The 27,590-nt window shown below is 47.2% G+C and overlaps 1 pseudogene; it reads right to left on the bottom strand.

Moving 5' to 3' along the window:
* Positions 1 to 915: 915 nt before the first annotated feature.
* LOC136513997 (FACT complex subunit SPT16-like) lies at positions 916 to 7,138 on the bottom strand (annotated as a pseudogene).
* Between the last annotated feature and the right edge of the window lie 20,452 nt (positions 7,139 to 27,590).

Raw genomic sequence — 27,590 nt, 5'->3', positions numbered from 1 at the left:
GGCACTCCACATCTCTGCGCTTTTCGTCATATCCTGTAAAACACTAACCCATGAAACATAAGCCATTCTTCTCATACGCTTGCAGATTTTGAGATCCAGGAATAAGTTACCTCGCCTCAGGGTCATTTATGTTTTTCCCTGTAAAGCCTCAAGCGCAGTTTCAACAAACTTAATATCCCCCTGTAGTGAAGCAGCCTTGCATGATGGCAGGAAAGAGAAACCATCCGGCCGTTTCAAACACTTCAAACCCCACTTGACCATCAAAAACTCAATCAGATGATGACCACTGCGTAGACAAATCTAACTGATTTATCAGAAATGTTGCTTGTCACACTTCTTCCAGGTGAAACAGGGGCAAAATGATTCTTAGGTACCTACGGTTGTGGTACGTGGTTATGAAAACTGACCCAGAAGAATTTTCGAGAAGAAAGGTAACCGTCGCGGACAGATCATCAAAATCTTGCCAAATAGATGCAATGGTATGTCAGTCAGCCAAAACAATGACAATACGAATGGAAATTGGTAGGTAGTCAGTGAATGGATGGGACACAAAATGATCATTCACATTTGAGAAATAAATAACAGCAATTGATAGACTGAACATGGTAGCTCACTTGCTGAGTCGTAAATACATCAGCTCCAAGAATAATGTCAGGATGCAAATGAAATACCGGTAGAGTAGACTTGCACAAACGAAACTAAACTGGATTATAAACTTCATAGGCAAGCAGATCAATGCAGTTGATTGATGCTATACTATACAGGATGCATCGATGCATGCATCAAAAACGGAAAAGCAAAGACAACCAGATGCAACAAAAGAAAAAAACAGGAACTCATCCTATCCCAATGCTTCCACATGCAAGAAACATCTTCCATGTTGCCATATACGGTTACAAAGGAGTACCAAGGATCAACCGCAAGCATAAATAAATATTATACAGCCTGTACGTCCAACTAACTAGGAAAATATTACATCACTGAGGATATTAACGAATCAATCAACTTAGATTTCCTTTCCCCAATGATGCAAGTTCAACGCTCAGTTCATCCACAAAGTTCAGCTGTCACATTTCACCTAAATGGGCTAAGCTACTGGAGATAATACCAAGATAATCTAGAGATAACAAAAGCCACTCCTACAGACATGTCTACTCCAGGGACGGAGGTTCAGGAAGCAGCCACGGCGCCACAGCAACCAGCAGGCACCCCATTAACCTGAACTGCCTTCTTGGAGGTGGTGGTCCCTTGAAGCTGCTGCGCTCTGGCACAGGATTCACCTGAACTTTGGCTTCTTGGAGGGTGGCGCTCCCTTGAAGCTGCTGCGCTCCGGCGCACGCGACTTGCTGAAGGTCTTCGCCTTGCGGCGCCTCCTCTCTTCCTCGCTGTCCGACTCTGCACCGTGCTCACGGTCTGCATTGCTTGCCTCACGCTCCAGCTCCTCCCAGGTCTTGCCCTTCTCCTCCTCTGAGTCCTCATCTGACTCTTCATCATCATCGTCAGATTCCACCAAGGACTCGCTGTCGGAGTCATCATCTTCTGACTCGGACTCAGGCTCAGCATCGGAAGGCAAATAGCCTTGGTCTGACTCCTCTGTGTCCTCAGTCTCCGAGTCACTCGCCTCCATGTTCAGGAACTCCCAGCCGCCATCATCAATGAACTTCTGAGGATCGTCAATTATAGTTTTCAAGATAGGACGCCAGTTCAGATTCAGCCTGCTCTCGTAGTACTTGAGGTCAGTTGTGTCCAGCCACTCCTTTATCGCGTCGAGCGATGCTGAAGGGATGGAATCAATGCGGAGAACATCCTTCTTGAAATCCTTGAACACAATAGCCATGTCAAAGTTCTTCGTTCCAAAGCCTACCCTCTCCAGGTTAACAATCTCTATCTCACTCAGGCTCACCACCAGGAAGGGGGTCTCAATCAGCTCAACCAAACAAGTAGAAGTTGGAATGATGAAAGCGGAAGCTTTATATGGGACACCATGGAACCCAAGCTCCCTAAGGGGGACATCAAACTCCAGGTCAAGCCCCTTGAACTGTGGTTGCGACCAGTGGTCATTAACCTTGTTCACAAAGTTCTGGAAATCCATGTTTATTCTGTTCTTCCTATCCCTCTCACGCTGCTCTTCTTCAATCTCATCAGGATCAAGTGCCGATCTTCTACTGCCACCAAGAGTCTGAACAACATCCATCACTTCAACATAGAACTGGACATCCTTTGTCTTTTTGTTTCCAACCATGATATGGTTGTGCAGATGGAAATGAAGGAGAGTAATCATTTCTTTCTCTGCAGGCTGGAAAAAGGCATGCTTTATATTTCCAAACATGATGTCCACGCGCTCATCAGACCTTGAAGTAGAATATCTGAAACCATTGAAATGAGCCTCAAGATTTCCAGTGAGCTTCCTCCCACGACCACCAAATGCAGGTCGTATCCACACATCACTAAGTCTCATCATCTTCATTCTGTTGTTTCCTATCTGAAGTTTCTCCTGGGTAACAAGAGTTGCCCGTTCAGCCCTCTCCGACTCCCTTGAAGCAACTTGCCTCCTCAACGTTTTGATCTGCTGAACAACTTCACTGCTATGCCGTGGATCTTTTGAGCGGAATGTAATTTCTTTCAGATAGATAGCGCCTTGAGAATTTAGCTTGCTATCATTTGAGAATGGCATTCCAGGCACATTGAAGAAGATGCGAATAGTGCAGGTGCGGTTGTCCTGGTGGCTGGTCACACTCTTGACAGTAGAAACATGGAAAGGAACCATGCTGCCATAAATAGGTAAGAGGACAGCTTCATTCTTCTGATCTACTTGGATCGCCAAATCTCTCACAAATGGTACATCATTAACATTCTTGTATGCAACAAGCTCATTTGAAGCCCTTGCAGGACCACGTCCCTCACCAGATCCAGAACCACCCCCAGCAAGCCTTCTAGCAGTCTCTTCATTCTTTTGACGAGCAAGTTCAGCCTGGTGCTGTCTCCGGAGCTCTTCCTTCGACATTTCCTGGTTGTCCGACCTGAGAGTTGCCTTGGTTGGCACGGCATCTATGGTCTTCGACTCTGTCTTCACCTCAGCAACGTCTTCATCATCTTCATTGAACGAATAAGCAACATCTTTGACTGCCTTGGAGCAAGGTGCTGTTAAGATCTCGTGTCCTCTTTCATTAACTAAAACTGTATCAGCTAACAACAGTGAAAACTGCTTTGTCTTCTCACTGGTGGTTTCTGCCTGGACATTATGCAAACCAAGGGAGACATTAAAAACCATTCCATGTTTTATCTTACGATCATTCTTGGCATTCAGATTTAAGCCAGATTCTCGGAATTCAAGGCCTATTCCAGTTCCAGCTGACTTTGTTAGATTAGGAAGTAGTTCGGGGGCATCCCTCTCAATCACTGCCACTGCAGCTTGATAAACCGCACTCATCGGATTGCCTGGTTTCACTTCTTGAACAGCAGCTTCATGAGCTTTCAAAAGGGTCTCATATGCTTTACTTTGCATAGGGGTAGCATCAATAAGATATGTCCGAGCAACATTTGAACAATAGCTACTGTATTTGGAACCAATTGCACAGATGATAACACTTGCTGAATCATAATACAAGTACTCATCGTTGCTAGACGCACCAGGCTTCAGATCAAACTTACCCCCACTTTGAAAGACTGGAGGATAGCATATATCAACATTGTCAGGCTTCAACTTCACCTTGACCTTGAGGGGATCAAGAATAGCCTTCTCTGTGTCATCCATCAAAGATGAGTGTGAGACTTTCTTCTCCTCATCAATAACCTTCTCCAGCTTTGGAACCACAAAATTTTTCAGAACAGATGAAGTTAAGTAAGCAGCCTTCTTCACACACGTGATCTCTGTGGTGTCCTTCACAGCAAAGAGCTCAGAGAAGCCGTTTGTTACATCTGTAAGTCGTACGCCTGACCCAGATAACTTTTCTGTCCATGTTTCAAGAAGCTTACCCTCAGGTACCTCTTTGGCAATGTGTCCAACAACTGGCTTGTCTGATTTCGATTGATTACGAGCAGACTGCACTATGTCATCCATCAAGTCAGCACCATCACCATTCTTGGTTTTCACATGCAACACAATGTCAGCACTAACAGCCTCATTTGCAGCCTTCTTGAGGGTCCTGATAAGATTTGCTTTCTTCTGACTGCATAAAACATGTATTTGCTTGTGCATGAAGACAATTATCGTTTCTGGAAATTCATATCCAAGTAACCAAATATCCAGGGCTGATGATTTCAAATAACGAAGATCATCAGAAGGAGGGGGGGGTAGCAATTGCAATAGCATCAGACGAACTCCAAAGATCAGACTTGTGCTCCTTCCAATGGTCATAGAATACCTTCAGCCGCTTACTGAAGTTATCAAGATTAATTGTATAGGCACCAGATCCCCCTTTGGCATTACCATTATCAGCCATCTTTGTCAATAAGCTAACATTAACCGAGGCAACTGCAAAAAGAATTGATCCATAGTTAGCAAACCAGAACATCACAAGGTTATCCTAACAGTAAGCCACGAAAGTGTGAGCCTTAGGAAAATCCTTGAGAACAAAACAAAAAATGTACAGGCAAATATGATGGAGAAGTAACACAGAATTCAAAATGGATAGTGGTCATCAAAATAACATTTTCCTTATAGAAAGGAGAGCAACTTGCAAGTTACTTCAATTACTATGGATTAGCTATAGTCAAAACAGGCAGTAATTGTCCCAATAACACCAACACTGCAAATTAAGATGTTCATTTTAACATATAATACAAAAGAATATTTTCCTAGACCATACTTGCAATCTTAAAGCATATCAACTTCCATAGTCAGTTTGGGAAGGGCAATTCGAAACCAAATAATTAGTATTTACTTCATCGAAACAGGCCAGAAGTGACTTAAACCATGAATAAATATCCATACAGACAGCTGAATATTAAAAATGCTAGCTGTGTGTATCTATAAAGCCATGGTGATGAAGAAAACCACTTAACAGGAGCATTTTCATAATCTGGTATTAGAGACACTGATGACTGATGAGATGCCAGTCATGTCAAAGAGAACAATAACATAAGATTTCAAAAGGATATTAACAAGTCATGTTGCTGTGGCTGATGAGCATATAAGTATCTATGCAGCACGGATTCGGGTAGGCGTATAGGTATTGGAAGGATACTGATATGTAGGCCTGTTCACTCACGGGTTCAAGCAGTTTCGGCCGGTTTTCCAACCCAGCCCGCTGGTAGACAGTTTCCTCGGTTGGTCGGGTTTTTGTGTTGTGCGGAGGGTTGGTTGGGTTGGGTTGGGTTGGGCTGGGTTGCTGTACGGTTTCAATGGTTTGAAACCAGTCCGCTGGCTGGCTGTGCTTGTACGTGCTTCTGGAAACATTTAAGCGTTCCGTGCTGCTTGCAATTGCTACAGTGACAAATCAATGACTGATTGTACATGCTGGGTTAGGCTGCTTGCAATTGCTGCCCTCGAGAACTAAAAACTAAACTGCAAACGATGTTTCAATCCTGTAAAAAATCATGCTCTAGCTGCAGCACTATTTCTATCATGTACAAAAGAAATCCAAGCACAAATTAAATCCTTTGAAATGCAATTCCTATCATGTATAAAACTTAGAAAAATCCAGCCACATCTTATCCAAACACATCCTGACATGCAAATGAATGTAACAAGGTCGACACAAAGGATTTGAATTTCCAAATCCATCAAGCAACATTTAGCAATACAATCTCAGTGAATCTAATGTCATAATATTGGAAGAAAACCATATCAGAGCCCCACGAGCATATCTTATAATGTTTATTTTGCAACAATTCCAAAAAACCTCAATTATCATCGAGTTTTGAATGGAAGACTGATTTCAAATTGTGGTGATGACCCTGACCAAATATGGGAATATAGACATGTAAGATATTTGAAGAAGAAACAATCACAATGCATGCTATGAACTGACGGAAATACAATACATTGACTCTATAAGGGCCCAATGTATTACAAAATGTGATGCCTGAACTGTTGCACTGTCCTGATATCAGGTTGTAATAACCTCATGTTCAATATAACTAAATCCGAGTGACTGATCCCATAAATACCATTAATTTTGCACACATCCATATCACATTGAATATAATTACTTGTACACTCAGAATAATCTCATGTTCCTTGTCAGGAATAACTCAAAGTAAGGTTTTGACATACATACATATTCAATTCAGATATTCTTCCTAAGACCACCAAGCAAGTTACAAGTCATAGACAACAGCCAAAAGCTAATCTACAATTCCAGAACAAAAGCTTGCTAGAAAAAAATCACTGGCAAATTATAGGAGCAAAGCATGATGTACAATTATAGTGGTAGTAGGCTAGGCTAGCACCTAAGGTGACCAGAACAGGCATCACTGAATATAACACTAGGCTAGTAGCTAAATAGAAGTCTAACTTGCATCAGTCTATCAACACTGGCATTCTTAGTAAAAAGAAACACAGCGAATGAGTTGCTCGTGTTTGCAATTCAATCATTTTCATGTAGAGCACCTCTTGTCTGAAATGGCGAGAAGGAATTCTAATCTCCACAGTTCAATTCTCAAATATAGCAGTCTCAGATTTAGGAAATTAACAAAACGCATTCAGGCTCGCATCAAGTTTGTTCTTCGTCATTTGTCTCATTCTCGTCACACATCAAGCCGCAGATCATACAAACCAAAAGATGCAGCTTGCACTAGCACTACTCATATTTGGAGACTTGCACTAGCACTACTCATATTTGGAGACGCCATCTATTGCATAGAAGCAATCAAGCATGGAAAACCCTAATCAGTACGGGGAAGTGGGGGGCAAAGAAAATCAAGCAACGAGAAGTCAATAACTGCAGAAATAGAGTAGACCGAGAATGGGAAGGGGAAGTGGTGGACAACGAAATCAAGAAACGAGAAGTCAAGAACTGCATAAACAGAGTAGATCGAGAATGGGGAACGGGATGAACTCACGGGTGGTCGCCGGATCGACGCCGCGGGGTGCAGGATCGTCCCTGGTGGCCGGCGAGCGGGGGCGGGGGCTCGTCACCGGAGGCCGCCAAGCAGGGGAGGAGGCTCGTTGCCGGCGGCCGGCGAGCGGGGGCGAGGCTCGTCGCGCGTGTGCGGTAGAGGCGGCGCGAGGGCGAGGTGCTGGCGTCGGGCGGGGTCTAGGGCGTGCGAGCGTCGGGGACAGAGGGGCGATAAGGGCGCGGCCGCGCGGTGCTATTGTTGGGCTTGGGCCGTATTCAGTAAAAATTGGATCGGTGGCGTATCCATATCGGCCCATTGTACTCAATATTTTGGGACAGTATTCATGTTATTATATACAGTGCTTCGAGTGCCATAATCCACATGGCCACATTCCTCTTCTTTCTCAAAAAGGAAAAAATGAAAAAAAAAAAAACATGGCCACATTCCTAAAGCTAAAAGCATAGTAGTTGATTGATAAAGTAACGGTGGACAAGAACAACACTTGTGGAGAACGAAATTCCCCTTAAAAAGGGAAAAAACTAGTCGAGTGGTTTCCTTAATAAGAAATATATGTGTGTATAATGTCACTAACCTATGTTACACGTTTCTATGTAAAAGCTAGATATAATTGTGTTACCCTTGAGAAATTGAAAGCGGTGACATGCCTTGGCGCATGTCATATAGAACACCATGACTCTTTTAGTTGTCCTAAGATTACTGACACAGTATAGCACATTGATTATGGTATCTAACATGTACTCCCTCCGTTCTAAATTATAATTCGTTTGACTTTTTGACCTTAAGTTTTAATACTCGTCTTATTCAAAAAAAAATTGTGCAAACATAGTCAAATTTAAGTCATTCTTAAAGAACGTTTGTTAATAAAGCAAGCCACAACAAAAGAAGTTATATTTTGCATAAATTTTTTAATAAGACGAGCGGTCAAACTTGGGATAAAAAAGTCAAACGAACTATAATTTGAAACGGATTCTAAATCAGATAGAATCCTCCAACCTTACAAATGCACACAACTCCACAATCCCGCGCGAATAGGCCATGCTCATGAACCCTAAGGACAATCACCGTCTAGATGACCAAGGGAAAGAGCAATTTTTCTATTTGACAGACATCCCTAAGCCCCAGCTCTAGTCTACGGTTCCTATAGCAAAACCTACAACTAGTACACCCAAGATGTCTCCACGCCATGGGAGAGGCCTCAACACGCCAAAACGTGCCCGACCCCTATGGACCCCACCTATCAGCTTTATTGTTATGTCGGTTCTCCATCACCTTAAGGATTGCATCTCCATCGTTCTTTAAGTCGGTTTGATCCAAGGGCTCACGTGGGACGCTCCAGGCTATATATACCAGCCCCTGCCACCCCCCCAAAAAAGGAATAGGCATTTGATCCTGAGAGAGGAGAAGTCAGAAACCCTAATCCATATGTCCACCAGGATCAGAGCTAGCAATCAAGAGAAGATTAGTCCTCAATAGAATCTAGTCTTATATTAGAGATAGTGAGATAGAGTGAGAGGGAAGAGTTTGGAGAAGTTATGGTCTATTGGTGCTCTCTCTATGGCTTGTACCCTGGCGGAATCAAGTTCTTCTTGAGCTTGTTCTAAGATTTCTCTGGTAATCGACTTCTAATTCAAGTAAGCATCTTGTTCATATTGTTCTTCAGGTTTGCGATTCTCATTTGAGTACTTTAATCCTTGTAGCTCATCGATTAAAGTAGTATTCGTAGTGTAAGCGTGGTGCTTAGACTCGGTCACTCATGGATGTACCCTACTTTCTAGATCGGTGGTAGCTCACGAGGGTGACTCTTATAACCTCATTGAATCCTTTGTAGTCCACCTCCCGTTAGTAGGCCTAATAGAACTTTGTTTCTATAGAAAACATACTCTGCCTATGTTTTCTCTAGTAATATCCTTAGAATTGAACAATAGAAGACAAAGCTTACCGAAGTTAGAACTAGAAGACCTTAGCAGTCTCCTCTACGCTCCTATTATCTAGCCTTAATTGTGAAGTTGGGATAAGTTAGATTTGGTTATTCTCACACACATTTCCTCGAGTTTGGTATAAAACTAGGTACTCCCGGTGAAGTGCCACATCGGTATAATATCTGTGCGCTTGTGGATTATTCTATGTGCATTAATTTATACCAACAAGCATTTTTGGCGTCGTTGCCGGAGAAACGGTTGCTGAGTTAACTTCGAACCTAGCTTATCCTTATTTCATTATTCTTTTATTCTTTTTACCATGGATCTAGAATCCACCCCTATCTACCAATATGGTGCATCCATGAATGCAAGCCTATAGCCAAAAGAGTCTTCAAAGCCTATCCTAATACCTGGCTATGAGCTGTGCCCATGTTTAATCAACATGGTTCAGGATCAACCCTTTTGGGGCGAAGATGATGAAAACCCCTATTTCCATCTAAATGAGTTTGAGCAGACCTGTGCATGCTTGCGCATTACAGGCATGTCAGACAAAACCTTACGATGGAAGTTTTTTCTTTTCTCTTTAAGGGGAAAAGCTAAATGTTGGTGCAATCTCACCATAGGGAGTAGACAAGGAGATTAGGAAGCCCTGTGTTCTAGCTTCTGCTTATAATTATTTCCCATCTCTAGGGTAGTCAGACTTCGTTTAGAGATTCTATCTTTTAAACAAAAAAAGAATCTCTAGGCATGGCATGTGAATGCTTTGATACTCTTAATAATACTAGCCTGGACCTTGCCATTCCAGACCCTATTCTTCTTCAACACTTCTATATGGGTCTTGATAGGAAAACCTTGAAGCTTCTTAATACGACCTCAGGAGGTTCGTTCTTGCATGCCTTCGCCAGTGCGGGGAGAAGCATTCTTATGAAAATCTTAGAGAACATCCCTGAAGAAGTAGAAGAGAAGCCATTAGAGGAAGAATCCTAGATAGCTGAACCCAAATCTTTACTAGACCCATCACCAACTTCAGATATCCCAAATCCTGAACCACCGAAAAAGGAGGAAACTCCAATTTTAGACTTCATGCTTGAATTCGAGGATGAACTTTTCAATGAATATGGAAATACCTCGAATTACCATACCATGAGGAGACCCCAGAAGTCTAGGAAATCATCATCCAACGAAGAACCTTTAGACCCATCTGAGGAAGTTTTCATTAAAAAGACTATGAAAGAGCTAGTATCTATTATAAGCAATGAATGGTTAGAAGAATCAGAACTTTTCTTTGATGTGTTTTATTTAGATTCACCTTCTATCCATTCATTGCCAAATTAATAAAGCTCCTTTTGTTGCTCTTTACAATCCTATTGTGGGTGTTAATATCATGTCTGCACCTTTTGCTCTTGATTTATTGAAAAACATGCCATTGACCCCAACAACAAAGTTATTGAAAAGTCTTTCAGGACACATTCTCTTGAATTTAAGAATTTTGTATGTCCTCACTATCTAGGTAAAAAGAACCAAAGTTCATTTGAGCTTCTATATCTTTAGTATTATGGAGTTTGACCTATTGATAGGACAACCAATTGAAAGACTTATCCAAGAAGGCCACACGGGGAAGTTGAATATAAGACTTGGAAAAAAACTTTAGACTTTCTATACCCATTACTTATTCTCTAAATGTTGAGAGTGAGCTAATTCCTGAGGAAGACCCAGTGAAAGAGGTTAAGGTTGCATCTCTTGATTATTTGATTGAACCCAACCTTGAAGATGATTCCTAGTTCTTCATCGAGGAAGAAGAAGAAAATCCTATAGAGTCTGAACCTCTAGATGAATTGCTAGAACCACCTAAGCCCACCATTGAGCTTAAACCCCTACCTTCCGGTCTTAGATATGCTTTTATTAATAATAATTAGGATTCTCCTATGATCATAAGTGATAAACTTTCTCAGGAAGAATCTCTACGCTTAATAATTGTCTTAGAAAAACATCATTATGCCTTTGGCTACTCGCTCCAAGACCTTAAGGAAATTAGCCCTACTCTTTGCACCCATCATATCCCTATAGATCCTAACTCTATACCTTCTAGCGAGGCCCAGTGTAGACTTAACAATACAATGAGAGAGGTTGTTAAGAAAGAGGTTTTGAAACTCTTGCATGCCGGGATCATCTATCACGTGCCGCATGGGGAGTGGGTTAGCCCTGTTCAAGTTGTGCCTAAAAAGGGAGGCATGACTGTTGTTAAAAATAAAAAAATGAATTAATCCCCCAAAGAACCATCACTGGATGGCGGATGTGCATTGATTACCGAAAACTTAACAAGACAACAAAGAATGATCACTTTTCGTTGTCCTTCATTGATGAAATGTTGGAGCGACTAGCGAACCACTCTTTCTTTAGTTTCCTTGATGGGTATTCAGGTTATCACTAGATACCGATCCATCCAGATGACCAAAGCAAAATCACCTTTACATGTTCATATGGAACATATGCTTACCGTAGAATATCTTTTGGTTTTGGACTATGTAATGCTCCAGCTTCTTTTCAAAGATGCATGATGTCTATATTTTCTGATATGACTGAAGAAATCATGAAAGTTTTCATGGATGACTTTTCTATTTATGGAAAAACTTTTGATGATTGCCTTGAAAATTTAGACAAGGTTTTGCAAAGATGTGAAGAAAAGCACTTAGTCCTTAATTGAGAAAAATATTATTTCATGGTTAGAGAAGGAATAGTGTTTGGACACTTGGTGTCGGTGCAGAAAGTGACCAACAAGTAAATATTTGTAGTTTTGCCATACGTTGTGATCGAAGGTGGCCTAGCACTCAATGACACAGGGTTTATACTAGTTCATGCCACGTGCCCTACATCCAGTTTGAGTTGGTCGGTGACTTTATTCCTGAGCCTAGGTGCTCGAAGTTTGCAGTGGGGTTACAAATGAGAAGGAGAAGGATGGGGGTATAAGAGGTCTGGTTAGAAGGGCCGAAAGTGACGGGAGCCCCACTATGAGCTAAGTGTTCAAGCGTATGCTTGAGGTTCGAACCTAGCAGTTCTGTGGTTGTGAACTAGTGAACTTGATCGATCTAATGAATCTGAATCTCCCTTTTTTTGGAAGACAGCACATCCCCTTTTATAGATGAAGAGGATGGTCTTACAAGTGAGAGGGAGAGAGTACGTATGTTACTGAGCCTTGTTGCCCATGCCGGCGGGTATAGGATGATGGTAGGCGCCCACAATACTGTTGAATGTCAGATGCACGTGGGAGGTGGTGTTGTCTTCTTCGGGTATGGCAGACGACGGCGCCTGCCACACTATTGATACCTAGAGGGGGGTTTTACCATGTTTGTCTGGTATGGTAAAAGCCGGCGCCCGCAACACTGTTGATGCCCAGAGGCACGTGGGGGGCCCCACCGTATGGGAGTTAATGGCGCCCACAATACTGTAGCAGAAAATGTCGACGCCTACAACACTGTTTAGGCTCTGTTGTGTCAAGGAGGTTGCAAAGTACTGTTTCTGTAGGTGTACAGAGTACGGACCCCGGTATTGCGGTTTGACTTGCGTACCCTGCCCTACTTTCTCTGTTCGTTTCCTAGTCCTTATCAAGCGGGCGTCCCCGGTCGATTGGTCCCAGTTGGCTATGATCACGCTAGTCGAGGAATAGCAGTGAGCAGGGCTTGGCGCATCCCCGGTCGGAGACGCGGGTCGGAGTCGAAAGTAGTGCTTTGGCAAGGCCTTCCAATCGGAGAGGCTGTCCAGAGGTGGGTAGAAGACCAAAGTGAGCGCTCTAGTCGGAGAGGTGGGCCGGAGTTGGAAAATGGGCACCGCTCCTCCAGGGCCAGACCCTCCGGTCGGTGATTGGATCGCCTTTCTGGCCTGTTGTTTAGATACTTGGGCTGGCCCATGAGTTGCGCATTGTCTGCTTGGGTCGAGCCTTTGTTGGGAAGCCGATCTGCGAGGGACCCTGGGTTTATGAACCCAACAGGAGCCCTCGAGCCCTCGGGCGATTCAGGTAGAATCGTCTGGGGTTTTTTTGTCTTGACGGTTAGGTGCGCACGAGCGCACCCACGGGTGTAGCCCCCGAGCCCTCGGGCGATTTGGGAAGAATTGTCTGGGGGGGTTTTGTGTTGCCATTAGGGGAGGTTTTTTTTGTTTTGTCAGCGGGTGCGCGCGAGCGCACCCGCGGGAGTAGCCCCCGGGCGATTCGGGCAGAATCATCTGGGGGTGTTTGTTAGCGGGCGTGTATGCATGTTTAGTTGAGATGAAATTATCGACCAAGGCATCGTTGTGCAGCTGAGGCGGTTAGTTTTGGGATCGGGCGAGGTAAAGCTCGTGGATCCTGGCGTCGGTGCGTGCCGTGGGATCGGGCGAGGCAGTTAGTTTTAGGATCAGACGCGACGGAGCTCGTGGGTCCCGGTGTCGGTGCGCGTCGTGGGATTAGGCGAGTCAGAGTAGTGGATCCTAGCCTCGGTGCAGCCCACGTAGCCGAGGTAGTTAGTTTAGTTAGTTTAGGGATCGGGTGAGCCGGAGCTCACGGATCCTGATGGGGCAAGTTCGGGGTCGCAGACCCAGGCGTTTGGTGTGCAGTCGAAGCATAGCCAGATGGGGTGAGTTTGGGTCATAGACCTAGGCATTTGGTGTGCAGTTGAGGCGTAGCCAAATGGATGGGGCGAGTTCAGGGTCATAGACCCAGACGTTTTCTTGAGCCCCCGAGCCCTGTTGGGCTTTTGGTAGGGGTCGGTTTGAGTTGTGTGAGTTACCCTGTCCTCGGTTTCTCACAACCAGAGGGGCTGAGTTTTGTCCCTTGTCCCAATTGCTTAGGCTCGAGTGACGCGCTCGATGAGTTCGCTAATGGGTATGATTGAGTGGAATCCGGGTCCATCGTTCGTGACGGGGTCGGCATAGCCCTCTTATCACATTCCACTGCTCCTTTACCTATAACCTGGCAGATGCCTAGGTTATTTTGGAGACCGACCCGGGTGTCCTGATGGCCTCCCATCGATGGAGATTCTATGGGCTTAGCAGAGGTTTAGGATCGAACGAGAAGATTGAGATGACCCTGTCTGCTTTGGGGCAGACTGGGCGAGGGCTGCACGGGGCTCATCTACATTTTCTCCCTAGCTCTGTTTGACATGGGGCGGCCTCGAGACCTTCGTGGGCCAGCCTTCAAACCTTGGTCGGTCGTTGCTCATGTCGAATGAGGCAACTACCGCTTCATGACGCAACACAGAGCGTTGTGATGCATTTCACTGCATGTGCGATGCTTAGTTCCTGAGCCCCCTGGCGATTCAGGGCCTGAATCATCTAGGGGGCTCGGGCATATGGAATGAGTGTGTGTATGAATGTATGAATGATTATATAAAGAAATAGCTAGGGTCGGTAGTGTTACCTTGATGACTCGAGTGATGGGGTTTGAAGAGCTCCAATCAGAAATGTCCGACCGAGACCCATGCTCGTCATTTGTGACAGAGTTGGCATGGCCTACATAGGGCATCCCTTCGCTCCTTACCTATCTCTCAGTGTTTATCCTAAGTCGTTCGATCAACTTTAGGAAGCCCGATGGTCTCCCCTGGTGGAGATCCCATTTCGGGTTTTTTCAAGTCCCGCCTGGGGATGCGGGGGAGTGACCCGTGTGCAGTGGCGCTTTGGTTCTTGTGCCCGGCGTGTGGTAGTGGTTAGCATGCGGTAGTGGTGGGCCATGCCCAGACCATGTCCCATCTGATCAGGCATCATTCCATTGGGCCAGGCGCGTCTCGTCGGTCAGGGTGCCTCCCATCTACATTAAATAGGAAAGAGAGAGGAGAAGGGAGAAGTCTTTTTGCCGTTTCGATTTTCCCGATCCACCGTTTCGATTTTCCCGATCGGTGCTCCTTCCCCAACTGTTGCGCCCTTTCCCTTAAGTAGGAGAATGGAGAAGTCTTTTTGCTCTGTTCCTCTACCTTTTCCTCATCTGCCGCCTCTTCTCATCTTCCTTCTTGCCGAGAGTTTTTTGAGAGCCGTGGCGGTTCCTAGGAAAGAAAAGGGAGAGAGCGACGGAGAGGGAAAAACTCACAAATCCTTTTGCAAACCCAGAGCGAGATGTCGGACTAGAGGTCATCCACTGTGAGGAAGTCAATGTTGAAGGCCTTCGCCATGAAGGGGTTTCTGCCACCGAAGGAGGTGGCGCACTAGAGGGCTCCCGGGAGGGAGGAGTTTCTGCAACCTCGGCCCAGCGAGGTGGTTTCTTTTCTCACCTTCCATGAGTGCGGGGTAGGATACCCCGCGCACTGGTTCCTACGCGGACTCCTCAATGAGTGGGGTCTGGAGCTACAACACCTTAATTCGATGGCAGTGCTGCACATCGCCGGCTTCATCACCGTCTACGAGGCCTTCCTCGGGATGGAGCCACACGCGGACTTCTTCCGATGGCTGTTCCCTAGGTGAGCTTTGCCTATGGGGAATCTGCCTAAAGTTGCGTTGGTGGGGGGTTTCGCCCTGCAGAGAAAACCGAGCGCAGGGGGCTCGTATCCCGCGTACATCCCCTATGACTCCAACCGGAGGTGGCACAGGAAATGGTTTTATATCAGGAATCCGGTGGAGACACCATTCCCGGCTTTCACTGGTGGGAGGCTAGAGAAGCAGGATAGTTGGTCGTGGGGCTATTCCCATCGGGAGAAGCAAAAGCTGGGTATCATCGAGGAGGAGCTCCGGAAGCTCATGCGACGCGGCCTTGATGGGGTGTGGGTGTTCCACACCCTCTACCGCCACCGAGTTGCTCTGTTGGTGGAGAGGTCGTGGCCGTTGTGGAGGTACAGTGGCCCGTCGGACCCTGATCGTGCGTCGCCGGAGGAGCTGCCAGACGATGAGGTTTGGAGTCGCCTTGACCGGTTGCTACAGATGAAGCCCAAAGAGAAGGTCGATGGAAAGCCCATACCTCTCAATGCCTCGGTGGTGTCCAAATGGGTATGCTCCTCTTTCTTTACTTTGTGTTCTTTTCCCTTTTGCTCTCCTGCTTTTTGATTTCTAAGTTTCCTACTTCGTAGGGACTTGATGCTTACAGGTCCCGGCCGCACCTTCCAAAGGGGCCAGAGGGCGCGGCTCGGCAGGCCACCTAGAAAGAGGTGGTGGATGCCAGGAAGAAAAAGAAAGCCGAGGTGGCTCAGCGGAAGTATAAGAAGGAGAAGGTGATTGCCTGGTGCATGAAGGCTGGGGAAAATAAGAGCGACGTCGAGTCCGAGCTCGAGTCCGAGGATCCCAGAGATGTGGATGACATGGTTTTCTCCGAGGAAGAGGAAAGTCGAGATGTCATTGTGACCTCAGTGGAGCGTCGTGATCCTGTGGCGATGTCCGCTGGTGATGAGTAGGAGGCGGAGAGGCACGTGGTGGTTCTTGTGCTGAGGAAGCGTGCGGCGAGCGTGGATGCCGTCGGTGAACGGGAGGCAAAGCGGACGTGGTCACCGCGCCCCTCGGTGGCATCACCAGTCTCATCCCCGCCTTCCGCGGACATGGCCGAGCAAGCCAGGCGGTTCAAGGAGCAGGCTTGCACCCATATGTCACCGGGACCGATGCCAGTGCACGACTCATAGCTGGAGGATGCCCCGTCTGCTGCTCTGGTTGGGGCATCCCAAGCCAAGGGTCGTAGTGACCCGTAGGCCAGGTAGGAGCCGGTTGGGACGACTTCACCCTCGGCTGAAATGAGGGGCGCGGGTCATAGCCTAGGAGCGGTCCTTGCTTTGTAGGCCCATCGACATCGGGTCCTGGCTTTAGAGTCGTGTCGCTTACCTCCCGGTATATTTTTCTTTGTTTCTTTTCGATCTTTTGCTATTGAGTCTTTTTTGAGTATGACTTACCTATACTTTTTGTCAGCGGTCGGGCGATGATGGGGTTGAGCATCGCCCCAACTCCCGTGCGGGAGGTTTGGAGGCCCACCCTACAGCGCATCGCGGTGAGTGGCGGGGGGAACAGGGTGGAGGCGGCGAACCCTGAAAGCTCTAGTTTGGTTTTGGTAAATTTATGAAACCCTAAGTGCTAACCTAGTTTATCAAGTGATCATGAGATAGGTAGCACACTCCAAGTGGTGAAGCAAATGAAGATCATGACATGATGATGGTGATGCCATGGTGATGATCAAGTGCTTGGACTTAAAAAGAAGAAAGAGAAAAACAAAAGGCTTAAGGCAAAGGTATAAATGATAGGAGCCATTTTGTTTTGGTGATCGAGACACTTAGTGAGTGTGATCACATTTAGAATTGATAGCCGTACTATTAAGAGGGGTGAAACTCATATCAAAATGTGGTTATTAAAGTGCCACTAGATGCTCTACCTCATTGCATATGCATTTAGGATCTAGTGGAGTGCTAACAACCTTGAAAATGTTTGTGAAAATATGCTAACATATGTGCACAAGATGATACACTTGGTGGTTGGCATATTTGAGCAAGGGTACAAAACTTCACCGGCGCCCTATGCAGAAAAGACAGAGGTCACTGTAAGTGACCGGACGCTGGTCTCGGAAGGACCGACGCGTTCGGTCAGTGGTAGCAGTGAGCGTGCGTGTTTGGCCTCATGACCGAACGCGGGCATAAGAAATGACCGGATGCTCAGGGCCTGAGTTCGGTCAGTATGACGTATGATGACGTTGAGTGACCAGACTCTAGGTGTGTCCGATTGAGCTTGACCAGACACGTCCGGTCATGATTTTTTGCTTCTGGATGCTTACTGGAAACGACCGGACACTGTGGTCCTGCATTCGGTCACTTCGAAGTAGCGTGTTTGGTCAGTACTTAAAAGTACTGATGACCATTGAGATTGGGCGATCAGCGTTTGAAGCAGGGGACATGTGGCGTGCATCACGTGACCGAACGCTGAGGTCCAGCGTCTGGTCAATCTGACCGGCGTGTTCGGTCGCCCCGTGTTCCATGCAGTGAGGAGCCCAATGGTTCTATTCATGGGGGCTCTCTATTTAAGCCCCATGGCCAGCTCTAGCTCACTCTCTTGGCCAATTGCATTAACATAGCAACCTTGTGAGCTTAGCCAAAGCTCTCCCACTCATCTCCATCATTGATTCATCATCTTTGTGAGATTAGGAGAGAATCCAAGTGCATTGCTTGAGTGTTTGCATCTAGAGGCACTTGGTGTTCGTGTTTCGCTACAGTATTCGCTTGTTACTCTTGGTGGTTGCCGCCACCTAGATGGCTTGGAGCAGCAAGGATGGTCGAGCGGAGGTTGGTGATTGTCTTCGGCTCTGATCGTGGTGATTGTGAGGGGTTCTTGACCTTTCCCTGGTGGAGAGCCAAAAGGTACTCTAGTGAATTGATCGTGGCTTGTGTGATCCTCATCTTGTGTTGGTTGTGCGGCACCCTATTGAGAGTTTGGCGTGTGATGCCAATTAGCGCGTGAACCTCCAAGTGAGTGAATCGTCACAACGGGGAGTAGCTTGCCGGCAAGCAAGTGAACCTCGATAAAAAATCATTGAGTTCATCATTTGATTTCGAGGTGATAGGCTTTCATTGGTATTCATTCTTGTGATTGATTGGTTCACTCCTCGACTCAGCGGTATAACCATTTTGCTCACTCTCTTTATATTACCACAAACTAGTTATCAAGCTCTTTAGTGTAGCTAGTTGTGAGTGTTTGTTAGTTTGGTTAGTGTGGCTCTTTAGTTAGCCTTTGAGAGCACACTAACTTAGTATAGTGACATAGCCATTGTGTGGTTAGAAACTATAGAAACTAAAATTGTGGTAGGTGGCTTGCATTTTAAGTAGGCTAGCGCAACACTTGCTTCACCTCATAATTGTCTAACCAGTTTGCTAAGTATTGTTGTAGAAATTTTTAATAGGCTATTCACCCCCCCTCTAGCCATTAGGACCTTTCAAACCCTTCCCTTTCGGGGGTGGTGCCCCCCGGGTTGGTTGCTAGTACAGTGGCATCGGTGGCGACGATCCCAGTGGTGATGGCGGAGGTCGCGTCGAAGGTAACTCTCGTGGCCCCTCCTCCACCAGCCGCGGTGGAAGAGGAGAGGAAGACTGAGGCCCCTGCCTCGCTGGGTGGAGGGCTACATGGCTCACCCTCACGGTTGGAGCTAAAGGTGCCGGGGGAAGACACGGCCGGGATGGAGTCGAAACGCCCGGCGGTGGCCTGCGCAACCAAGGTGGTGGAGATCCCATCCGACAATGAGGCGAATGACATGGTGGAGCTGCCGGTGTCGCCACGGGAGCTGGTGGTGGTTCAATCATAGGTTGGGCCATCTGACAGGCTACCGGAGGGTGACCTGGAGTGGCCCTGCCCTGAGGACCCGACAAAGGTGCAGTTCGTCCTTAGGGATTCCTATGGGGCATCCTTTGGGGAAAAGGACTCGCTAACCTGTCAATGAAGCTCGAGGATGCTTAGGAGCAGGTTAAGTCCACCCAGCAGTTAGTCAAGGTTGACCTGTAGCTCACCGCAGAGGTGAGTTTCCCGTATCTGTCCTTGACCTCTGAGTCTCTTGTTGGTTGCCTCAGCGTGCTCGCCTTTTGTTTTCATAGGGTCTGAAGGAGATGTCGTCCCGCAAGTCCTACTTCCTTCGGATGGAGCATGCCCGGGTGGCCAAGCTTGAGCGTCAACTAGAGTCTGCCCGCTATGAGTCCTAGGACCAAGCGGCCGAGGTGACTGTGGTGTGGGCAGAGGAGCAGCATGCGGTGGAGCGGGCGACCGCCGCTGAGCGGGGGCTTAAGGCCGTGAAGGCCCGCCAGGTGGAGATCGAGGTAGGGTTGTGGAAATCCCTGGCGGACACCATGGCGGCGCTCCAAAAATCCCTGGAGACCCTTGATTCGGAGCGGAGCGCCTTGGTGTTGGAGCAGAACGCCCTGGAGTCAGCACGAAAGGCCCTGGAGTCAGAGCAAAGGGCCCGGTCGGAGGCAGACTAGGAAGTGCTCGCGCTTCAGGGCTGGGTGATGGGGACAAAGGAGGCGAGCGCCCGGCTGCGCGAGCAGGTGGCCCGGCAGGCGGAGGAATTCTCCACCCTTGAGAACTTCCACCTCGGTGCGTACCTTTTCTGTTTTTCGTCACGTTGGTTTCTTCCTTCAGTCTATTTCTGAGCTTGTCGCCCTTCTTGTAGAGCTAGGCGGAAAGGTGAAGTCGTTGGAGCGGGACCTGGAGACGATCAAGGCAACTTTTGGCCAGAATGCAGAGGAGCTAGCCAAGTCCCTTGAAGAGCAACGTGCTCTCAAGGGGGAACTTGACCAGATCCATAATGTTGCCCATCTTGTCATCTCGGAGGTCTTCGAGTCGGCGCCAAGTACTAGCACGCCCATCGTCCAGCTGGCGGAGGTCCCGGATGTGGTCCAGGCCCTTATCACAAGCGGGCTATTCTATGGAGCATCGGGGGTGTTGACTTCGGTGGCGACGTACCACCCGAACCTAGACTTCGCCACTATCTGCAGTGGGTATGCCGATGGCTTAAGCACGGAGGACATCCAATCACTCGGGGAGAGCTTGCTGCCGCATGCAAGGTTGGTGGTAGAGCAAGTCTCTGCGTAGTGGGTGATGAATGTCCACCATGAAGACATGGCCAGAAGCGTGCGTCGGGAGGACATCGCCCAGCCTACGGATGGCACGGGGACTGGGTCAGAAGTGGACGTCATCCCGCCTTTAGCCGAGCCGAATGTGGTCCCACCGGGGAGTGAGCAGCCTGCGCCTTCATCGGTCGCACCAACAGCAGAAGCCACTGAGCCACCCTAATAGCTTGTAAAGTATAAGTAGTTTAGTGGATACAAAAAGTTTAGGTTCGTGGGGGAGCCCCCATGTAAACGTTCTTGAGTATTCAATGATTACAATCAGTTTCGTTCTTTGTGATGGAGTCACTCCGTTAGGCGAAGCTTGTCCCTTTCGTTCCTTAGTTTTCCCTTAGCATAACTTTGTTTTTTATTCTTTCTTTCTCATACTTGCCCATTTGTGCCGTAGGCTACAGCCTTAGGAGCCCAGGGTGTGGCCTGCGAGGCTCAACTACTTGTAACCGTAGGTAGAGGTGGGGTGCGATCGGTCAGAATATTTTAAAGCAAAGCTACGTATGACAATTTAAAGGAACGAACTACCCTTTTGTTTGGGTAGGAAGGAGTTTCACCATATGATAGTAAATGAAAAAAAGAGATAGTAGTGCACCCTCGTGGATACCCCGAGCGACCCGGGCCGAAAAGTGTTCGGGTCGAGGTGCTCTTATAGGAGCAAACGCTAAGTAAACAATGGTAAGACTAAATTTTAGGGGAAGAAAAACGACATAGCTGTTCCAAGCGTTTGGTGAGAATGTGGTCGTTGTCGTCCTTCAGTCGGTCAGAGTCTGGTCGGATCACTTCAACCTTCAGTCGTCCTGATCCTTGTTCGCAACGCCCCCTTTCTTGGCCGCTGCTTCTTCGCCTTTTTCTTCCTTTGGCCCGTCGACCTATCGCGGAAGGCGCTTAAGGAGCTCGCAGTCCTTGTAGAGGTGTTTGACAGGGTAGGCATGGTTGGCGCATAGGCTCTCCATGAGCTCATGGAAGTGGTCCAGAAGGTCCTGCTGGGGCTGCTTGCCCGTGTGATCAGCCGTGGCGACCAACGTGGAGTTGGTCGGTCGGCGGCGATCTTTTCTGTTCTTTTTCCCCCTCTACGTGGAGGGGCCCTCATCCTGATCCTGGCGCTTGGCCTTGCCTTTGCCTCAGCCTCCGTTGGAGCGCTATAGGAGTGGCGCTCGCTATGCGTCGGGCAAAGGCCCGTGGTCCTAGGCCATCCAGGCTAGGACTTTGGTCGCTGCTGTGAGCGTCTCGGTTTGGCCCGAGGCACTCGTGTATAGGCGGTCGGTGTAGAGCGGTCGCCGAGTTAGGACGAGGTGGAGATGCAGCCTCCTACGCCGTATCTGGCGGCTGTAGCGGTGAGCGGGCGGAGCGATTCGTCTGGTGCATCCCCACTCCCCTGGTGGGGAGAGGGGCTGCGAGTCAGTGTCGCGATGTGGAGCTCTACACCTATTGAACGGCGACGGTCTCCACTAGTGCCTAGAGGTTCTAGTGGATCACCTATTCCTGGGGGTCGTTCGGCTCGAGAAGGCCATGCAGAAGTATTGCCGCTGCGGCGATGTTCTGATTGGCCCGAGCAAACTGTGGGGGATCGTTCCCCTTGTTCATGGTGTTTTGCTAGACCCAACAGGTGTGACCCCGGGTGCCGCTCACCGGGCTATGCACACAGGGAGTAGTGTGGTGCACCGAGCACGCTGGCACAGTCGGTGGCTGATGTAGCCACTGTTGTTGTAGTTCCTCACCATGCTCCCATGTGAGCTCGGGGGTCTCCGCATGAGGGTCCCGAGGGGTGAGTCTATAAGGACTTCATTACCACCGGTGGCTATCCCAGAGCGTCCGCCATAGCGCACTCCTAGGACGGACGGTGGCTAGGCGCCACGTTGCCGATGCTAGAGCCATCACTCTCAACATCATCATCCATGAGGTCGAGGAAATAGGTGGGAGCATAGCTCGCCATCCCCACGAATTTGGATGTGAGAGGGGGCGGAACCGGCATTCTTTGGAGTCCTCGAGCATACGCGTCTGCAGGAGACGTGAGGCCATAGGGGAACCAGTCGTATGGCGGTCGCAGCGGGGACATCGGGGTCCCTCTGGATAATCGGTGGAAGATAGAGGATAGTAAGTAAACAATAGCATGTGATTACTTACAGTGGGGTTTGAGCAGAAAGTTTGCTCAGAATGAAGCGCAGGTGTCTCGTCGTTGAAGTCGTCGTGCGTCCCGGAGCTGATGGAGGTCGCCCCTCCGATGGGTGCCGGAATGAGTGCCTCCTTGCGGAGGTGTAGTACGCTGAGCCAGTCGGCGACGAAGTCCAGGCTTCCGAGGAGGAAGGCCTGGGACGACTCAAAGACTGGTGGAACCCACATCCCAACAGGTGGGAATGCAGAAAACTCTAGTGAGCCGAAGTGAGTTGTATCGCCTAAGCCCGCCATGGCGAGGGTGGTAGAAAAGTGGGCCATCCGATGACCAAAAAGTGTTGAACGTACAATGTCTTTCCTACGGATGATGCCAACTGTCGGTGCAGAAGGTGACCAACAAGTAAATATTTGTAGTTTTGCCGTACATTGTGATCGGAGGTGGCCTAGCACTCACTGACATAGGATTTATACTGGTTCAGGCAATGTGCCCTACGTCTAGTTTCAGTCAGTCGGTGACTTTATTCCTGAGCCTAGGTGCTCGTAGTTTGCAGTGGGGTTACAAATGAGAAGGAGAATGATGGGGGGTACAAGAGGTCCGGTCGGAAGGGCTGAAAGTGACGGGAGCCCGTTTATGAGCTAAGTGTTCAAGCGTGTGCTTGAGGTTCAAACCTAGCAGTTCTGTGGTTGTGAACTAATGAACTTGATTGATCTAATGAATCTGAATCTCCCTTTTTTGGGGGGAGAGAGTGCATCCCCTTTTATAGATGAAGGGGATGGCCTTACAAGTGAGAGGGAGAGAGTACGTATGCTACTGAGCCTTGTTGCCCATGTCGGTGGGTATAGGATAATGGTAGGCACCCATAATACTGTTGAATGTTAGATGCATGTGGGAGGTGGTGGTGTCTTCTTCGGGTATGGCAGACGTCGGCGCTTGCCACACTGTTGATACCTAGAGGGGGGCTTTACCATGTTCATCCAGTACGGTAAAAGCTGGCGCCTGCAACACTGTCGATGCCCAGAGGCACGTGAGGGGCCTCACCGTATGGGAGTAAATGGCGCCCACAATACTATAGCGGAAAATGTCGGCACCTACAACACCGTTTGGGCTCTGTTGTGCCAGGGAGGTTGTAGAGTACTGTTTCTGTAGGTGTACAGAGTATGGACCCCGGTATTGTGGTTTGACTTGCGTGTCCTGCCCTACTTTCTTTGTCCGTTTCCTGATCCTTACCAAGCGGGCGTCCCCAGTCGGTTGGTCCTAGTTGGCTATGATCGCGCCAGTCGGGGAAGAGCAGTGAGCAGGCCTTAGTGCATCTTCGGTTGGAGACGTGGGTCAGAGTCGGAAGTAGTGCTTTGGCCAGGCCTTCTGGTCGAAGAGGCCATCCGGAGGTGGGCTGGAGACCGAAGTGAGCGCTCTGGTCGGAGAGGTGGGCTGGAGTCTAAAAACGGGCGCCGCTCCTCCTGGCCTGCTGTTTAGATACTTGGGCAAGCCCATGAGTTGCACGTTGTCTGCTTGGGTCGAGCCTTTATTAGGAAGCCGGTCCGTGAGGGACCTCGGGTTTATGAACCCAACACTTGGTGCCCGAAAGAGGGATAGAGGTAGATAGAGCTAAAATTGAAGTAATTGAATAGTTACCTCCTCCCATAAATATCAGAGGGATCCGTAGTTTTCTTGGTCATGCTGGTTTTTACCGCTGCTTTATAAAAGTTTTTCACATATTGCTAGACCACTTACAAATCTTTTGGCTAAGGATGTTCCCTTTGAATTTGATGATGCATGCTTGAAATCTTTTAACATTCTTAAGAAAGCACTCATCTCTGCACCAATCATTCAACCCCCTGATTGGTCGCTACCTTTTGAAATTATGTGTGATGCTAGTGATTATGCTATGGGGACAATTTTAGGACAAACTAAAGATAAAAAACATCATGCAATAGCTTATGCTAGCAAAACTTTGACAGGACCTCAACTTAATTATGCAATAGCTAAAAAAGAACTCCTAACTGTTGTTTTTACTATTGATAAGTTTAGATCTTACTTAGTAGGAGCCAAGATGATTGTTTATATGGATCATGTTGCTTTGAAATACCTGCTCACTAAGAAAGATGTTAAACCTATATTAATAAGATGGATTTTGTTACTCTAAAAATTTAACTTAGAAATAAAAGATGAAAAGGGAGTCGAAAATTCTATTGCCGATCATTTATCTAGAATGCAGCTTGAGAATTCGTAGGAACTACCCATCAATGATTCGCTGCGGGACGACATGCTCTTCAAGGTCACAAAATCCAACCCCTGGTACGCAAATATTGTTAAATTTATGGTTGCAGGTTATGTACCACCAGGGGAGAACAAAAGGAAGCTCATTTACGAAAGTCATCTCCACATATGGGATGAACCATACCTCTTCAGAGTCTGCTCTGATGCCCTGCTCAGAAGGTGTGTATCAATCAAAGAAGGCATCAAGATCATAGAACGATGCCACTCATCACCATATGGAGAACATTATGGTGCATTCCGCACTCATTCAAAGATCTGACAAAGTAGATTCTTTTGGCCAACCATGTATGAAGACATGAAGGACTTCATCTGAAGGTGTGGAACATGTTAGAGGTATGGGAATATCAATTCAAGAGATGCCATGCCACTCACCAACAACCTCCAGATAGAGCTCTTCGATGCCTAAGGAATCGACTACATGGGACTTTTCTGAAATTAAAGAACTGTGAATACATCTTGGTGGCAGTTGACTATGTCTCTAAGTGGGTTGAAGCCATGTCATGCAAAGCTACTGATGCAAAGAACTTCAAGAAGATGTTTGAAGAAACAATATTTCTAAGATTTGGAGTTCCAAGGATGGTGATTAGTGATGGAGGAACTCACTTCACTGACAAGAATTTTCATAATTATTTGTCAAAGCATGGAATCCATTACAATGTCACTACTCCGTATCACCCTCAGATAAGTGGCTAAGTAGAAACATCAAATAAACAAATCAAGAACATTATATAAAAGACGGTCAATGAGATAGAGACTGCTTGGAAGGATCGACTACCTGATGCACTATGGGCTTACAGAACGGCCTATAAAACACCACTTTGAATGTCACCATATCAACTGGTCTATGGGAAGACCTATCATCTACCTATTGAGCTAGAATTCAAAGCTCACTGGGCCATCAAGCAATGGAACAAGGACTTTGAAGCCGTTGAAATTAAGAGGAAGATGCAACTCTTTGAACTTGATGAATGACGTGAAAAAGCACGTCACAACTCCAAGATTTACAAGGAGAGAATGAAAAGATGGCATGACAAGAGGATCAAGAAGGAGTTCGCCCCAGGAGATAAGGTGTTACTTTTTAATTACATGATTAAATTATTCGGGCATGGAAAACTTCAGAGCAAATGTGAAGTACCATTCAAGGTGATAAGCACTTCGTCGCATGGAGCGGTAACACTTCAAAATGATGAACGTATGTTATTTAAGGTAAATGGCCACCGTCCCAATATCTTTCTATAACCTAAAAAACCATATGAGGATTTGGATCAGGCAGATTTCTAGATTTTACCATAGATTTACACTACTGCCATCCTCTTTACATTTCGTAACGCAAAAATATACTTTTCGAGATTAGATAAGGATTAGAAACCGCTGCGAGAAAAATCGCCATGAGAAGATGACATGTGGGGCCACCCAGCCCCACCTGGAAGCCGCCCGGCCCACTTGTCAGCCACCTCACGCCCGGTCAATTCTCTCGTGTCTTCTATATCCTTGTTAAAATCCCGCAGTTTTTCGACGCATTCGGTTTTTTCTCGTTATGAGACCTCATATGGATAGATCTTGACCCCTGCTGCAAGTTGTTCCCCCCTATATAAGCGAGCCTCTGCATGCCTCCATAGCCATCCCATCAAAGCCTTCTCTCTCCAACAGCAGCAAAGCTCTCCTCCTCTCTAGTTCCCATGGCCAACAAAGAGATCGTCCCCTATGGTTTTGACCCTAGCAAGAAGCCCAACGTGCTTGCGCTGACCATCGCTCTTCTAGAAATTATCCCAATTTGCTCAAGCCAATCTTACTTTGCCCAAGCCATCCGTCATCCGGTGATGATTGCTCCACCACCGCCACATCTACTTCTCAAGGACAAGCCACGCCAACCTAACGCACCGCCGCCGATCAAGGTGATGAAGGAGATCAATCTCCTTCCTCTGAGGGCAAATGAGGTGCTAACTAGAGTGAAGATCAACAAATTTGGAGATGTTACATGTGCAAAATACAAGTCGGTCACCCCTCGTACCATCATCAATGGAGTTTGCACTATGCCGGATCAGATCAAGGTTGTTCCGCCGAAGGAGAAGAAGAGGAAGGCGCCATCACCACCAATCCCAGAGGCTAAGAAGCGACCATGGATGACCATTGCACTCTTAGAGAAGAAGATTGAAGACCTCTCCGATGTTATCTATACCCTAGAGCAAAGGATCGATGAAGAACACGTCTATCGCAAGAGCTTGCAACATGACCTAAATGCTTTGAATCATTTTGTTGCTAAGATAAAGAAGTGAGAATTAAGTAGTCAATAATAAGGCATGAGTGGTTAGGGCAAGTGTTTAAAGACAGTATGTTTCGGTTACTCGCTAAGATCAGATCGTTAGAATATTGAAGTTTGTGCTAGGTATTCAAAAGTTTGTTTTTTAGTTTGTGCTTGTGTAATAAAGTACCTTATATATTAATGAAGTCTTCTTATTATTATCTATTCTCTATTTCTTTTTGGATATGTGTTTATCTCCATATGTTGTGCATAAAGGTATACTGGAAAACAAGTGTGGAGAAAGCACACCACGACATCAAGATAGAATTCGATCGTGAAAATCACAAAATTCAAAAAGCAACAGAACAAAAACCACGCTCACCAAAGTTGGACCGAAATGGGCCTAAGAGTGGGCCACCTAGCCTCCTACATGGGCCGACCAGTCCATCACAGCGCCGCCTCACCTCATGCTTTGTCTATGGTCAGGTTCG

The sequence above is a fragment of the Miscanthus floridulus genome, chromosome 2 (assembly GCF_019320115.1).
Source record: "Miscanthus floridulus cultivar M001 chromosome 2, ASM1932011v1, whole genome shotgun sequence".
Classification (NCBI taxonomy): Eukaryota; Viridiplantae; Streptophyta; class Magnoliopsida; order Poales; family Poaceae; genus Miscanthus; species Miscanthus floridulus.
This window is presented reverse-complemented; position numbering and strand designations above follow the sequence as displayed.